Below are 14051 nucleotides of genomic sequence, written 5' to 3'. Positions count from 1 at the left end.
GAGCTGCCAATCTGCATGGAGCACCCAGAGCTGCCAGTCAGCATGGAGCAGCCAGTCAGCATGGAGCAGCCAGAGCAGCCAGTCAGCATGGAGCAGCCAGAACTGCCAGTCAGCCAGACTCTTCCAGATCTGCCAGTCAGCCAGACTCTTCCAGATCTGCCAGTCAACCAGACTCTTCCAGATCTGCCAGTCAGCCAGACTCTTCCAGATCTGCCAGTCAGCCAGACTCTTCCAGATCTGCCAGTCAGCCAGACTCTTCCAGATCTGCCAGTCAGCCAGACTCTTCCAGATCTGCCAGTCAGCCAGACTCTTCCAGTTCTGCCAGTCAACCAGACTCTTCCAGATCTGCCAGTCAACCAGACTCTTCCAGATCTGCCAGTCAACCAGACTCTTCCAGATCTGCCAGTCAGCCAGGGGCCGCCAGTCAGCCAGGGGCCGCCAGTCAGCCAGGAGCAGCCGCCCCTCTGTCCCGAGCAGCTGCCCCTCTGTCCAGAGCTTCCGCCCCTCTGTCCCGAGCGGCCGCCCCTCTGTCCATTGAGAAGAGTTGCCATGGTGAGGAGGCCACGGAAGAGGACAAGGTGGGGGAAGACTACGTGAAGTGGGGGCCACGTCCAGCACCAGAGCCGCCACCACGGACAGATGCCCACCCAGACCCTCCCCTATAGGTTCAGGTTTTGCGGCCGGAGTCCGCACCTTGGGGGGGGGGGGGGGGGGGGGTACTGTCACACCCTGACCATAGTTTACTTTGTATATTTCTATGTTTTGGTTGGTCAGGGTGTGAGCTGAGTGGGCATTCTATGTTTCATTGTCTAGTTTGTCTATTTCTATGTCTGGCCTGATATGGTTCTCAATCAGAGGCAGGTGTTAGTCATTGTCTCTGATTGGGAACCATATTTAGGTAGCCTGGGTTTCACTGTGTGTTTGTGGGTGATTGTTCCTGTCTTTGTGTTTTGCACCAGATAGGGCTGTTTTGAGTTCTCACATTTATTGTTTTTGTTAGTTTATTTATGTATAGTGTCTTAATTAAAGAAACATGAATAACCACCACGCTGCGTTTTGGTCCGCCTCTCCTTCACCACAAGAGAACCGTGACAGTGTGTGTGAGAGTGAGGGAGAGAGTGAAGACAGGGACACGGAGAACATTTTCAATACTATCATTGTAATTATGAAAGAGTTGCAGAGTTACCAGAGATGTGTAATTGAACACTCATTAGAACACTGCATTGTAGTGGAGCAATTTCTGTGTTTACTTTTTACCTCACTTTGTGTGTGTGTGTGCGTTGTGTTCTATGTCGCGTGTATGTGCATTAGTTTAAGTAATATGTAGAAGAAAGAACATTGTGTGTTCAGTCAGCGGCCTTATTACTATACTATTGCAGTAGACAACAGTCCCTGCCTGGTAACATCAATTATACACAAATTGGGAAATACAGTGTGTTAAAAAACACATTCAGAATAAGATAAAGAGCAGCATTAAAGTGAAGTCCAATAAAAACCTTCATTTTTATATCTGTAACACCCAGAGGAAGGCTATGGGCCATTTTAAACAGGTTGGTTTTAACAATAAAGAAGAAAATGTTTTATTAAACTGCCTTCTATGAGTTGAGGAATCCCCTCTTCAGTTCAAGAAGGGAAGGTTTGAAAAGTGCAGGGAAACCAGTAAGTGAATGTAGGCCTTCCTTGCTAACTCTTATCACCATATCCTGTTTCTAGATAGAAGTTCACTCTTTGTCCACTGAAAGTCCTTCTTGTTGGAATCAGCAGTGAAGTCGTGTCGTAAAAAAAAAAATATTCTAAATAAACTCAATGTTTTAGCAGAGAATTTCCCTTCATTTAATTGGTCCAGAATCCCTTTAATTTCAGATTTCTAATTGTTTCATCATCTTCTCTTCCGCTTCTCCTTGCCCAACTTCTGGTCAGCATGCTTTGTGGAAGCAAGTCAGAGTGTCAGTGTGCAGGACTCTTTGTCTTTGTCCCAAATGACACCTAATTCCCTATCTAGTGCCCTACTTTTGACCAGGGCCTAGAGTGCATAGGGTGCCATTTGGGACGCACAAAGTGGTGGATGCTGATCGGAGGACGGCTCATAATAATGGCTGGAATGGAGTCAATGGAGTGGTATCAACTGCATGGAAACCAGGTCTTTGATGTTTTAGATACCATTCCACTGACTCCATTTCAGGCATTATTATGAGCCATCTTCCTCTCAGCAGCCTCCACTGACACACACCTGGTTTAGCTTGAAGGCCTCCCTTTGTGTTTGACCATTAAAGCTCTAGTCTCGTTTTATCATGAGTGACATGCAGAGCCAACCCTGTCCCTAACTTCTAACTTCAACCTTCTAAATGGCAATGCATTGCAATGCACTTTTGTTGCTCTTGTGTGGTCTGATGTTGTAATCTTTAATAGTTTAACTGGCTAACATCTTTACTACAGGATTCTCAAAACTTGTCCACACATTAATATTTCATGCCTTTTTGCTGTGGCAACGACGTTGCCTAATGTCTCTCTCCTTCCTTCCTGTTTTACTGACAGATGACATCTGCCACACTCCTTCTTCTCGAAGCTCCTCCCCTCAGAAGATGTCACTTCCAGACACAGACAGACGTTCTAAAACCCCTATTGGGGGGCAGGCAGCCCTGCAGAGTGCCCCGGCGGGGGCGGGACTCTGAGGAGGCGTGTTCTGTCTAAGGATGGATGCATTAACATACTCATTGAGCACATCAGTGGGCGGTCGGCCCTGTACCTGTGCGACCTCTGGACGACCTTCCTGGATATGCAGTGGCATTAGAAATTCTTACCTTACCTTCATGGGGGCGTGGTTCCTGTTCGGGATTCTGTATAATCTGGTGGAGTTCGTGCATGGAGCTCTGCTGAGTGAGAGGATGGAGACTAACTGCTCAACTGTGTGTGTGGGTGCTTAACTGCCAGTGTAGTCTTTTTGTGTCATTTGTCAACAATTACATTGTGACATCAGGTTCTTACCAACCAACTACGAGCAAAACATTCTCCTGTAAATGGGATTTACCTCATCATGTCCCAGACAAATTTCCCCTTGAGGACAATAGGGAGCCAATTGGGACGCACACCGACTGTGACCCCCTAGCGAATGTGACGGGGAAGCTGCTCTGAACGTCTCGTACGGAGGGGGAGACGGTGCGTCTGGACCAGCGGAACGTTCCCTTCCAGGCGGACATGTCCAGCAACAGCCCCTTCCTCATCCTCCCCCCTCATCTTCTATCACATCATAGACGGCAGCAGCCCGCTCAGGACCTGGTCTACCAAGGCTACGCTACACCTGGTTAGGGCTGTTCCCTTTATAGTGCACTACTTTTAACTAGGGTCAGGGCCAAAAGTAGTGTACTACATAAGAAATAGGGTGGTAGTTGGAATGCAATTTAGAAGTGTGTCAGTGCTTTTTCCTGTCCTGAAACACTCTTTTCCCTCCCTCCTCAGGTTGGGGATGGACAGACTGAGTTGCTGGTGATCATGAGCGCCACGGTGAAGCCCTCCTCTGTCACCTACCAGGTGCACACTTCCTACCTGTCTGATGAGGTCCTGTGGGGGTACGAGTTCCCCCCCGTGGTCTCTCTGTCCCTGTGAGGGAAAGACATGGCCGACATCGCTTTTCTTTGACAAAGTGGCCAAGACCAAGACCATGCCCCTCTTCAAAACGTCCTGCCCACAGAATTACCATGGCAACAGAGGAGGAGTTGGGAGTGGGGTAACACTGATCCATAGAAGATCCGATTGGAGCAGAGTTACATGGAGAGAAGAGAGGGATGGTGAGGGAGGGTCAGAGTCAGTGTCCGAATCAGCAATGTCTGAGAGATTACACACAGACTCAAACAGCAGACATGGGTTCAAATACTATTTGAAATAATCTCAAATACTTAATCTGTGCTTGATTGATCTTTCCTGTCTTAATGGAACCAATAGAATAGTCCCGACATTGGTAAACTCTGCCCATTTAGCACTTCAGGTAGACTCAAGCGAATGCTCAAAAGTATTTGAAAGATTTTAAATACTATTTGAACCCAGGTTGGGGGTATACTGGATTCTAAGCAGGGTCTGTTACCGTTTACTACAACTATTCAAATGATGAATTCATTACTTGTTGTTAATTTACATGATATTGGTATGTAGAGAGAGATGTAAAGGAGTTCAGTGTGTTGGGGACGGAGGAGGCCATGGAAATGCCCTGAATGCTTCTGCTGTGTCCCAAATGGCATCCAATTCCCTTTATAGAGCTCCATGGGCCCTGGTCAAAGTAGTGCACTTTATAGGGAATAGGGTTCCATTTGGGATGCACTTTAGTCTTTCTTCTGGATCATCTGTTTGTCCATACACTTTCAAAACATATACAGATGTAACACTATAGATTTCATGATGATGATTTTGTTATTGTTGTCATGTGCCAATGTACTTTGACTGGAAATGAAGAAGACAGGAGAACATGCTATTTTAAGTTGCTGTGTATATGTGTCAGTCTGCTTTGTCTGCACAGATGTATCTGTTATTGTCGATACAGAGGACCGCAGTCAGCACTTTATTAAGTACGTTGGCACCTCAGGAACTTTTGTAGCACTCATTACTGGATAGAATATAGAGTTGTGATTTTAACCTTACAGCACTTTAACAATGAAGGAAAGGTTTTAATGATGCTTTCTATTCATATTGTATGTGATTGTGTATCATTGTGAAATAACAACGATGATTTAGGATGATTTTTGTCTCTTTAGTCGGTTTGTTTTTGTGGCTGGATACACATTTTGTATTGGCCACATACACGTTTAGCAAATGTTATTGCGGGTGTAGCGAAATGCTTGCATTTATAGGAAATAATATTTTTCTAGGTAATCAAGGAGAGCTAATTGGAGGAATCAACAGTAGCAGAAGGATGCGTTCTAGGTCTATTCTATGTTGTAGGTCACAACTCTGTCTTAAACCAGAGAGCCTTTAGACTCAAATAGCACCCTATTCCCTATGTAGTGCCCTACTTTTGAACAGGGTCCTTCGGGTTGTGGTTAAAGGTAGTGCACTACATAGGGAATAGGGTGCCATTTAGGACACCCCCCCCCCCAGTGACTCTTACAAGCACACACTTCTATTTCTGCCTCTGGTGGTAACCATGGTTTTCATGAGTCAAGTTAGTGTTAAGGAACTTCCTGTCGGGTAAACTGAGTTGAAAGAGATGAGTGGATGAGTGTCAGCACTTGAGAGAAATGTGAAGATATATGTGTCGAGATGTGGCTTTGGATATTAACCTATTATTGGTAAAACGCTATGCATGAAGCCTTTTAGTCTTAAGAGTCACATGTAGACGACAGATAAACTCAGCAAAAAAAGAAACGTCCTCTCACTGTCAACTGCATTTATTTAAATATTTGTATGAACATAACAAGATTCAACAACTGAGACATAAGCTGAACAAGTTCCACAGACATGTAACTAATAGAAATTTAATTATCTGTCCCTGAACAAAGGGGGGGGGGGGGGGGTCAAAAGTAGTAGAGGGTATCTGGTTTGGCCACCAGCTGCATTAAGTACTGCAGTGCATCTCCTCCTCATGGACTGCATAATATTTTCCAGTTCTTGCTGTGAGATGTTTCCCCACTCTTCCACCAAGGCACCTGCAAGTTCCCAGACATGTCTGGGGGGATTGGCCCTAGCCCTCACCCTCCGATCCAACAGGTCCCAAACGTGCTCAATGGGATTGGGATCCGGGCTCTTCGCTGGCCATGGCAGAACACTGACATTCCTGTCTTGCAGGAAATCACGGATAGAACGAGCAGTATGACTGGTGGCATTGTCATGCTGGAGGGTCATGTCAGGATGAACCTGCAGGAAGGGTACCACATGAGGGAGGAGGATGTCTTCGACGGACCCTCCATGAAGAGAACGTTTTGCCAGTCCTGTCTGGTCCAGCGACGGTGGGTTTGTGCCCATAGGAAACTTTGGTGCCGGTGATGTCTGGTGAGGAACAGCCTTACTACAGGCTTACAAGCCATCAGTCCAGCCTCTCTCAGCCTAATTTGGACAGTCTGAGCACTGATGGAGGGATTGTGCATTCCTGGTGTAACCCGGACAGTTGTTGTTGCCATCCTGTACCTGTCCCGCAGGTGTGATGTTGGGATGTATCGATCCTGTGCAGGTGTTGTTACACGTGGTCTGCCACTGCGAGGACGATCAGCTGTCCGTCCTGTCTCCCTGTAGCGCTATCTTAGGCGTCTCACAGTACGGACATTGCAATTTATTGCCCTGGCCACAACTGCAGTCCTCATGCCTCCTTGCAGCATGACTAAGGCACGTTCACGCATATGAGCAGGGGCCCTGGGCATCTTTCTTTTGGTGTTTTTCAGAGTCAGTAGAAAGGCCTCTTTAGTGTCCTAAGTTTTCATAACTGTGCCGTTAATTGCCTACCGTCTGTAAGCTGTTACTGTCTTAACGACCGTTCCACAGGTACATGTTTATTGAACAAGCATAGGAAACAATGAAGATCTGTGAAGTTATTTGGATTTTACGAATGATCTTTGAAAGACAGGGTCCTGAAAAAGGGACGATTCTTTTTTTTGCGGAGTTTAAATTCACACCCACAAGACCATACACTTCAATGATCAAAACATCAAGGACACCTGCTCTTTCCATGACAGACTGAATGACTTGGCCCATACTTACAAGCTGGGGAGTTAGTTGTGCATGTCGGTCTTTACTAAAGGTTTTTAATGCCGTTAGCACAAGATTCATTGTTGCAGAAGCTATGCAGAAGTGAACATTTCATCTATTGATAGACAAAGCTCGCTGAGGTCCCCCAAAGTTAGCTTCCTAAAGAGAGGAAGATGTTCAAATTCCCGATTATTATCTGTTAGTAGTTTTCCCCACCGTAGCATATACACTCTCTGGCATGGGGTTCATGGGGAGGTCCACAGGTGGAGGCTGGTCTCATCCAGTTAAATACTACTTGAGAAAAAGTGTACAAAAGTGTACTTTTTCCACAGTGGTGGAAAAAGTACTCAACTGTCATAGTAAAAGGAAGAAGTGAAAGTAAATGCTATACATCAAATTCCTGAAATTAAGCAAATTATCCGGGACAAATGTATATATAGTTTAACATTATGGACAGATAAGGACACACTCCAACACTTAGACATAATTTAAAAAACGAGTATTTGTGTTTATCAAATCAAATCAAATTTTATTTGTCACATACACATGGTTAGCAGATGTTAATGCGAGTGTAGCGAAATGCTTGTTTATTAAGTCTGCCAGTTGGAAGGCAGTAGGGGTAACAACACGTTATATTGATAGGTGCATGAATTAGCCTAGATGAGCATTCAAAATGTAACGAGTACTTTCGGGTGTCAGGGAAAATGTATGGAGTAAAATAACATTTCTTTAGGAATGTAGTGGAGTAAAATAATATTTCTTTAGGAATGTAGTGGAGTAAAATAATATTTCTTTAGGAATGTAGTGGAGTAAAATAATATTTCTTTAGGAATGTAGTGGAGTAAAATAATATTTATTTAGGAATGTAGTGGAGTAAAATACAATTTATTTAGGAATGTAGTGGAGTAAAATAATATTTATTTAGGAATGTAGTGGAGTAAAATAATATTTATTTAGGAATGTAGTGGAGTAAAATAATATTTCTTTAGGAATGAAGTGGAGTAAAATACAATTTCTTTAGGAATGTAGTGGAGTAAAAGTAAAAGTGGTCAAAAATATAAATAGTAAAGTACAGATACTCACCCAAAAACTACTTAAGTAGTACTTCAAAGTATTCTTACTTTAAGTACTTTACACCACTGTATTTACACACACACACACACACACACACACTTGATCACTTTGAATTTAGTGGAGATAATGGAGTGTGGTTAGTGCTATAGCCAAACTCCATCACTTTGAAAATGGTGGAGATGGTAGAGTGTGGCTAGCACTGACCAATTATATTATAAAAGGGAGAAGTAGGATGATGGAAAATGATTCATTCTTATGGATGCTGCTAGACTATTTTACTTACAAGCTGGCCAGCTAGTTATGCATGTCGGTCTTTACTAAAGGTGTTTGATGTTGCTACTGTCTTGGTGCACTGCTTTTAGCACAAGATGAATTGTTGCAGTAGCAGTGAAAATGTTATCCATTGATTGAGAAAGCTCGATTGACAAAACTCACAAAGTCTGCTTCCTAAAGAGAGTAAGACGACATTAAAAATGTTCTGATTATTGTTAGTCGTTTTCCCCACCATAGCATATCCTATAAATCAACCACATAACAATCCAACAAATATGTACAAATTTGATCTTCAGAGTCGCTATGTAAATACTGTGAAATCATCACATCCTGAAATCAACAGTTTTCACATAGTTTACTTCATATTAATATAAGTTACGGTAATAAGGGTAATCCTGCAGAAGGAGCAGTAAGAGTACATTTATTTAGCTTTCCCCAAATCAGGACAATTATGATGATGGCGACGCCACAGACTGTGACAATGACTTTACATACCCCAAACAGAAGCCATGGATTACAGGTAACATCTGCACTCAGCTAAAGGGTAGAGCTGCCGCTTTCAAGGTGCGGGACTCTAACCCGGAAGCTTATAAGAACTCCTGCTATGCCCACAGACGAACCATCAAACAAGCAAAGCGCCAATACAGGGCTAAGAATGAATAGTACCACACCGGCTCCAACGCTCGTCGGATGTAGTAGAGCCTGCAAACTATTACAGACTACAAAGAGAAGCACAGCCGCGAGCTGCCCAGTGACACGAGCTTACCAGACGAGCTATATGCTTCAATGCTCGCTTCCAGGCAAGCAACACTGAGGCATGCATGAGAGCATCAGCTGTTCCGTACGACTGTGTGATCCCGCTCTCCATAGCCGATGTGAGTAAGACCTTAAAACAGGTCAAAACTCACAAGGTCGCTGGGCCAGACGGATTACCAGGACGTGTGCTCCCGGCATGTTCTGACCAACTGGCAGGTCTATATTCCAACACCATCATTAAGTTTGCAGACCACGCAACAATGGTGGGCCTGATCACAGACAACGACGAGACCGCCTATGGGGAGGAGGTCAGAGACCTGGCCGGGTGGTGCCAGAACAACAACCTATCCCTCAACGTGATCAAGACTAGGACTACAGGAAAAGGAGGACCAAGAACGCCCCCATTCTCATCGACGGGCTGTAGTGGAGCAGGTTGAGAGTTTCAAGTTCCTTGGTGTCCACATCACCCACAAACTACAATGGTCCAACCACACCAAGACAGTCGTGAAGATGGCACGACAAAGCCTATTCCCCCGCAGGAAACTAAAAAGATTTGGCATGGGTCCTCAGGTTCTACAGCTGCAACATTGAGAGCATCCTGACTGGTTGCATCACTGGTACGCCTGGTACGGCAACTGCTAATCCTCCGACTGCAAGGCACTACAGATGGTAGAGCGTATGGCCCAGTACATCACTGGGGCCAAGCTGCCTGCCATCCAGAACCTCTACACCAGGCGGTGTCAGAGGAAGGCCCTAAAAATTGTCAAAGACACCAGCCACCCCAGTCATAGACTGTTCTCTCTGCTACTGCATGGTAAGCAGCACCGGAGCGCCAATTCTAGGACCAAAAGGCTTCTCAACAGCTTTTACCCCCAAGCCATAAGACTCCTGAACATCTAATCAAATGGCTACCCAGACAACTTGAACTGTGTCCAAGCCTCCCCCTTTTTCCTCATAACATAACGATGGTCAAACAGTTCAATTTTTGTTTCTTTAGACCAGAGGACATTTCTCCAAAAAGTACGATCTTTGTCCCCATGTGCAGTTACAAACCATAGCCTTTTTATGGCAGTTTTGGAGCAGTGGCGTCTTCCTTGCTGAGCGGTCCTTCAGGTTGTCGATATAGGACTCGTTTACTGTGGATATTGATACTTTTGTAACCGTTTTCTCTTGCATCTTCACAAGGTCCTTTGCTGTTGTTCTGGGAATTGATTTGCACTTTTCGCACCAAAGTATGTTCATCTCTAGGAGACAGAATGCGTCTCCTTCCTGAGCGATATGATGGCTGCGTGGTCCCATGGTGTTTATACTTCCATACTATTGTTTGTACAGATGAACGTGGTACCTTCAGGCGTCTGGAAATTGCTCCGAAGGATGAACCAGACTTGTGGAGGTCTACAATTTTTTATCTGAGGTCTTGGCTGATTTCTTTTGATTTTCCATGATGTCAAGCAGAGAAGTACTGAGTTTGAAGGTAGGCCTTGAAATACATCCACAGGTACACCTCCAATTGACTCAAATTATGTCAATTAGCCTATCACAAGCTTCTAAAGCCATGACATCAGTTTCTGGAATTTTCCAAGCTGTTTAAAGGCACATTTGAACGATTTCAAATAGTATTTGGACACAAGTCCAAATGATAATGTCATTCTGGAGATATTGGTCGTGTTCCTCTGCTCAGACATAACAGCTATTGCTGATGCATTCCAGATCTTACAATGCCTAGATATGTTTTTCACTTATCAGCTAATCACATCACACAGTATGTTAAAGCAATCTGGTGCCTGACGGCACAGTCAATGATGTGGCACGCAACCATTGGTTGATGCATGCAACGTCTGTGAAGGGGAACCCAACCAGTATTACCATGATGATGATGATGAAGGATGTAAAGTTGAGGAAGATGGACTGTGGAAGACTTGGAAGGATTTTTGTATTTTATTGTTTTGTTTTAATTTGTTCTCTAAGAGGCCTTGAAGACTGAGTGTTTTGATGCTATGAAAACTATATTTTGGCATTTGTTTCATTAGTCCATTGTTGATAGAGTCCCAAAATGTTTAGCATAAAAATATACAGTGGGGAGAACAAGTATTTGATACACTGCCGATTTTTCAGGTTTTCCTACTTACAAAGTATGTAGAGGTCTGTAATTTTTTATCATAGGTACACTTCAACTGTGAGAGACGGAAATCTAAAACAAAAATCCAGAAAATCACATTGTATGATTTTTAAGTAATTAATTAGCATTTTATTGCATGACATAAGTATTTGATACATCAGAAAAGCAGAACTTAATATTTGGTACAGAAACCTTTGTTTGCAATTACAGAGATCATACGTTTCCTGTAGTTCTTGACCAGATTTGCACACACTGCAGCAGGGATTTTGGCCCACTCCTCAATACAGACCTTCTCCAGATCCTTCATGTTTCGGGGCTGTCACTGGGCAATATGGACTTTCAGCTCCCTCCAAAGATTTTCTATTGGGTTCAGGTCTGGAAACTGGCTAGGCCACTCCAGGACCTTGAGATGCTTCTTACGGAGCCACTCCTTAGTTGCCCTGGCTCTGTGTTTCGGGTCGTTGTCTTGCTGAAAGACCGAGCCACGACCCATCTTCAATGCTCTTACTGAGGGAAGGAGGTTGTTGTCCAAGATCTCGCGATACATGGCCCCATCCATCCTCCCCTCAATATGGTGCAGTCTTCCTGTCCCCTTTGCAGAAAAGCATCCCCAAAGAATGATGTTTCCACCTCCATGCTTCACGGTTGGGATGGTGTTCTTGGGGTTGTACTCATCCTTCTTCTTCCTCCAAACACGGCGAGTGGAGTATAGACCAAAAAGCCCTATTTTTGTCTCATCAGACCACATGACCTTCTCCCATTCCTCCTCTGGATCATCCAGATGGTCATTGGCAAACTTCAGACGGGCCTGGACATGCGCTGGCTTGAGCAGGGGGACCTTGCGTGCGCTGCAGGATTTTAATCCATGATGGCGTAGTGTGTTACTAATGGTTTTTTTTGAGACTGTGGTCCCAGCTCTCTTCAGGTCATTGACCAGGTCCTGCCGTGTAGTTCTGGGCTAATCCCTCACCTTCCTCATGATCATGTGCCGGTTGTTGGGACGCCGGGTGGCGCCCCAAGAGGGGGGGGGGGGGGGGGTACTGTCACATCTGCTCCCGATTTTCTCCCCGCTGATGCTTGAGGGCGCCAGGCTGCCCTTCATCTTCCACTCCATCATCCATTATTACGCACGCCTGCCATCCCTCGTCACGTGCATCAGCGATATTGGCCTCAACTGGACATACTTATCTGTTTTTTTCCTCCCCTATATTTGTCAGTTCCCTTACTCTGTTCCCTGCTGCTGCATTGATTGTTTTTTTTGTCTTAAGTATTAGTTCCTGATGCTGTTCTTGTCTCGTTCATGTCTGTTATTTCTTAAATGTTTACCTCCCCGTACCTGCTTCATCTCTCCAGCGTCATTCAATGTGAGACGGTCGTCCTTCATAAAGTGCAGTGCGCTATGATAAACAGTGTCCAACGACTTTAATACAGTGGCAGCTGCATTCATATAGACAATATCACCATAATCTATGACCGGTATGAACGTCGACTGAATTATTTGTTTTCTGCTAGTTAATGAAAGGCATGGCTCCCCTATTTGGGTGTCAGTAATTTGGTAGGGGCTGCCCTATCAGAAATGCCCACTCTAAAAAAGTGTTGGAAATAGTACAACTGTCACGACTTCCCTGCACCTCACCCTCCGGGTCGCCCCCTTCACCCTCCAGGTCGGTCCTGTCACGACTTCCGCCAAAGTCGGTCCCTCTCCTTGTTCGGCGGTCGACGTCACCGGTCTTCAAGCCATTGCCGATCCACCTTTCATTTTCCATTTGTTTTGTCTTGTTTTCTCAACTGGATAGTTGGGCATTTGTTTTGTGACACTGTTGCGTTCTGTGCAAATGATTGCCTTAGTAAAGTGCTTTGTCCACTCATCTTTGCTCTCCTGCGCCTGACTTCGATGCACCAGCTACACTCACCTCTTGACAATAACTACACAATAACAAATCTAAAACCCACGTTTTATTCGTAAGAGAAATTTGAAGTGTTTTAGTGAGCAGGCTTTCTTTCATGATTTGCTTTTATTTTGACTGGAGCAAGATTGAGCTTATCCCTGATGTGGAAACTGCCTGGAAATTCCTTCATTATGTTTTTTTCCAAATAGTTAACAAACATGCCCTATTCCGCAGGTTCAGGGTTAAAGGGCGGGATAATCCATGGTTTTCTTCTGAGCTGTCTTGTATTATTCACAACCGTAATCTAGCCTGGGCTAAAGCAAGGAAATCATGTTCTGATGCTGATTGGCTTATTTTTTAGGCAGTTATGAAACAAGTGTTATTTTTGTTCTCAGGAAGGCCAAGTCTGAATATTTTATGTCTGTTACCACTGATAACCTGAATGACCCTAGAAAGTTTTGGAAGGCTATTAAGTCTATGTCTGGTAACAGTAATGCTAATCAATTACCGTCATGTGTTTTTAAGGACTCTGTTGCTATATATGACAAAATTGAAATGCTGAATTGTTTCAATGAGCACTTTGTATCATCTGGTAGGCTGTTTGATTCAGTGTCCTCTGTCTCTGTACAACCCTGTGTGGATGAACCAGTGAGAGCTGGTCAAACTTTTAGCTTTTTGCCATTCTCAGTGCAGGTGGTACATAAAGCCCTGAAATCCTTAGATCAGAGAAAGCCTGCAGGTCCTGATCTTTTTGATCCCTGCTTTTTAAATCTGGCAGCTGATTTCATAGCTGAACCACTTACATATCTGTTCAATCTAACCCTGGAATGTAATGACATTCCAAAGGTCTGGAAATCAGCATTTGTCCTACCACTTTTAAAAGGGGGAGATCCAACTCTTTTAAATAATTATAGGCCAATCTCAAAGTTGTCACCTGGTGAAAATACTTGAAACCCTTGTAAGTGAACAGCTAAAATAGTTTTTATTTACTAACTCTATTTGATCAATGTACCAATCAGGCTTCAGAAAGAAGCATAACATAATTACAGCAGCCATGAAGGTTTTAAATGATATCACTGAAGCCCTTGACAAAAAACAGCACTTTTGAAACAGTTGATCATGCTATACTAAGGCAGAGATTGTCGAGTGTTGGTCTTTCGGAGCATGCAGTTGCATGGTTTACTAACTATCTGTCTGATAGAACTCAGTGCACTCAATTTGATGGGCTTATGTCTGTTAAATTGTCCGTCTTTAATGGTGTGCCCCAAGGCTCC

General features: G+C 44.2%; 1 pseudogene; it reads left to right on the top strand.

The window, feature by feature from the left end:
* Positions 1 to 2810: 2810 nt before the first annotated feature.
* On the top strand, positions 2811 to 3789 carry LOC139386789 (ATP-sensitive inward rectifier potassium channel 10-like; annotated as a pseudogene).
* Positions 3790 to 14051: the final 10262 nt, after the last annotated feature.

The sequence above is a fragment of the Oncorhynchus clarkii genome, chromosome 28, assembly GCF_045791955.1.
Source record: "Oncorhynchus clarkii lewisi isolate Uvic-CL-2024 chromosome 28, UVic_Ocla_1.0, whole genome shotgun sequence".
NCBI lineage: Eukaryota > Metazoa > Chordata > Actinopteri > Salmoniformes > Salmonidae > Oncorhynchus > Oncorhynchus clarkii.
The sequence above is the reverse complement of the archived record's forward strand: the minus strand, read 5'-3'. Positions and strand labels throughout refer to the sequence as shown.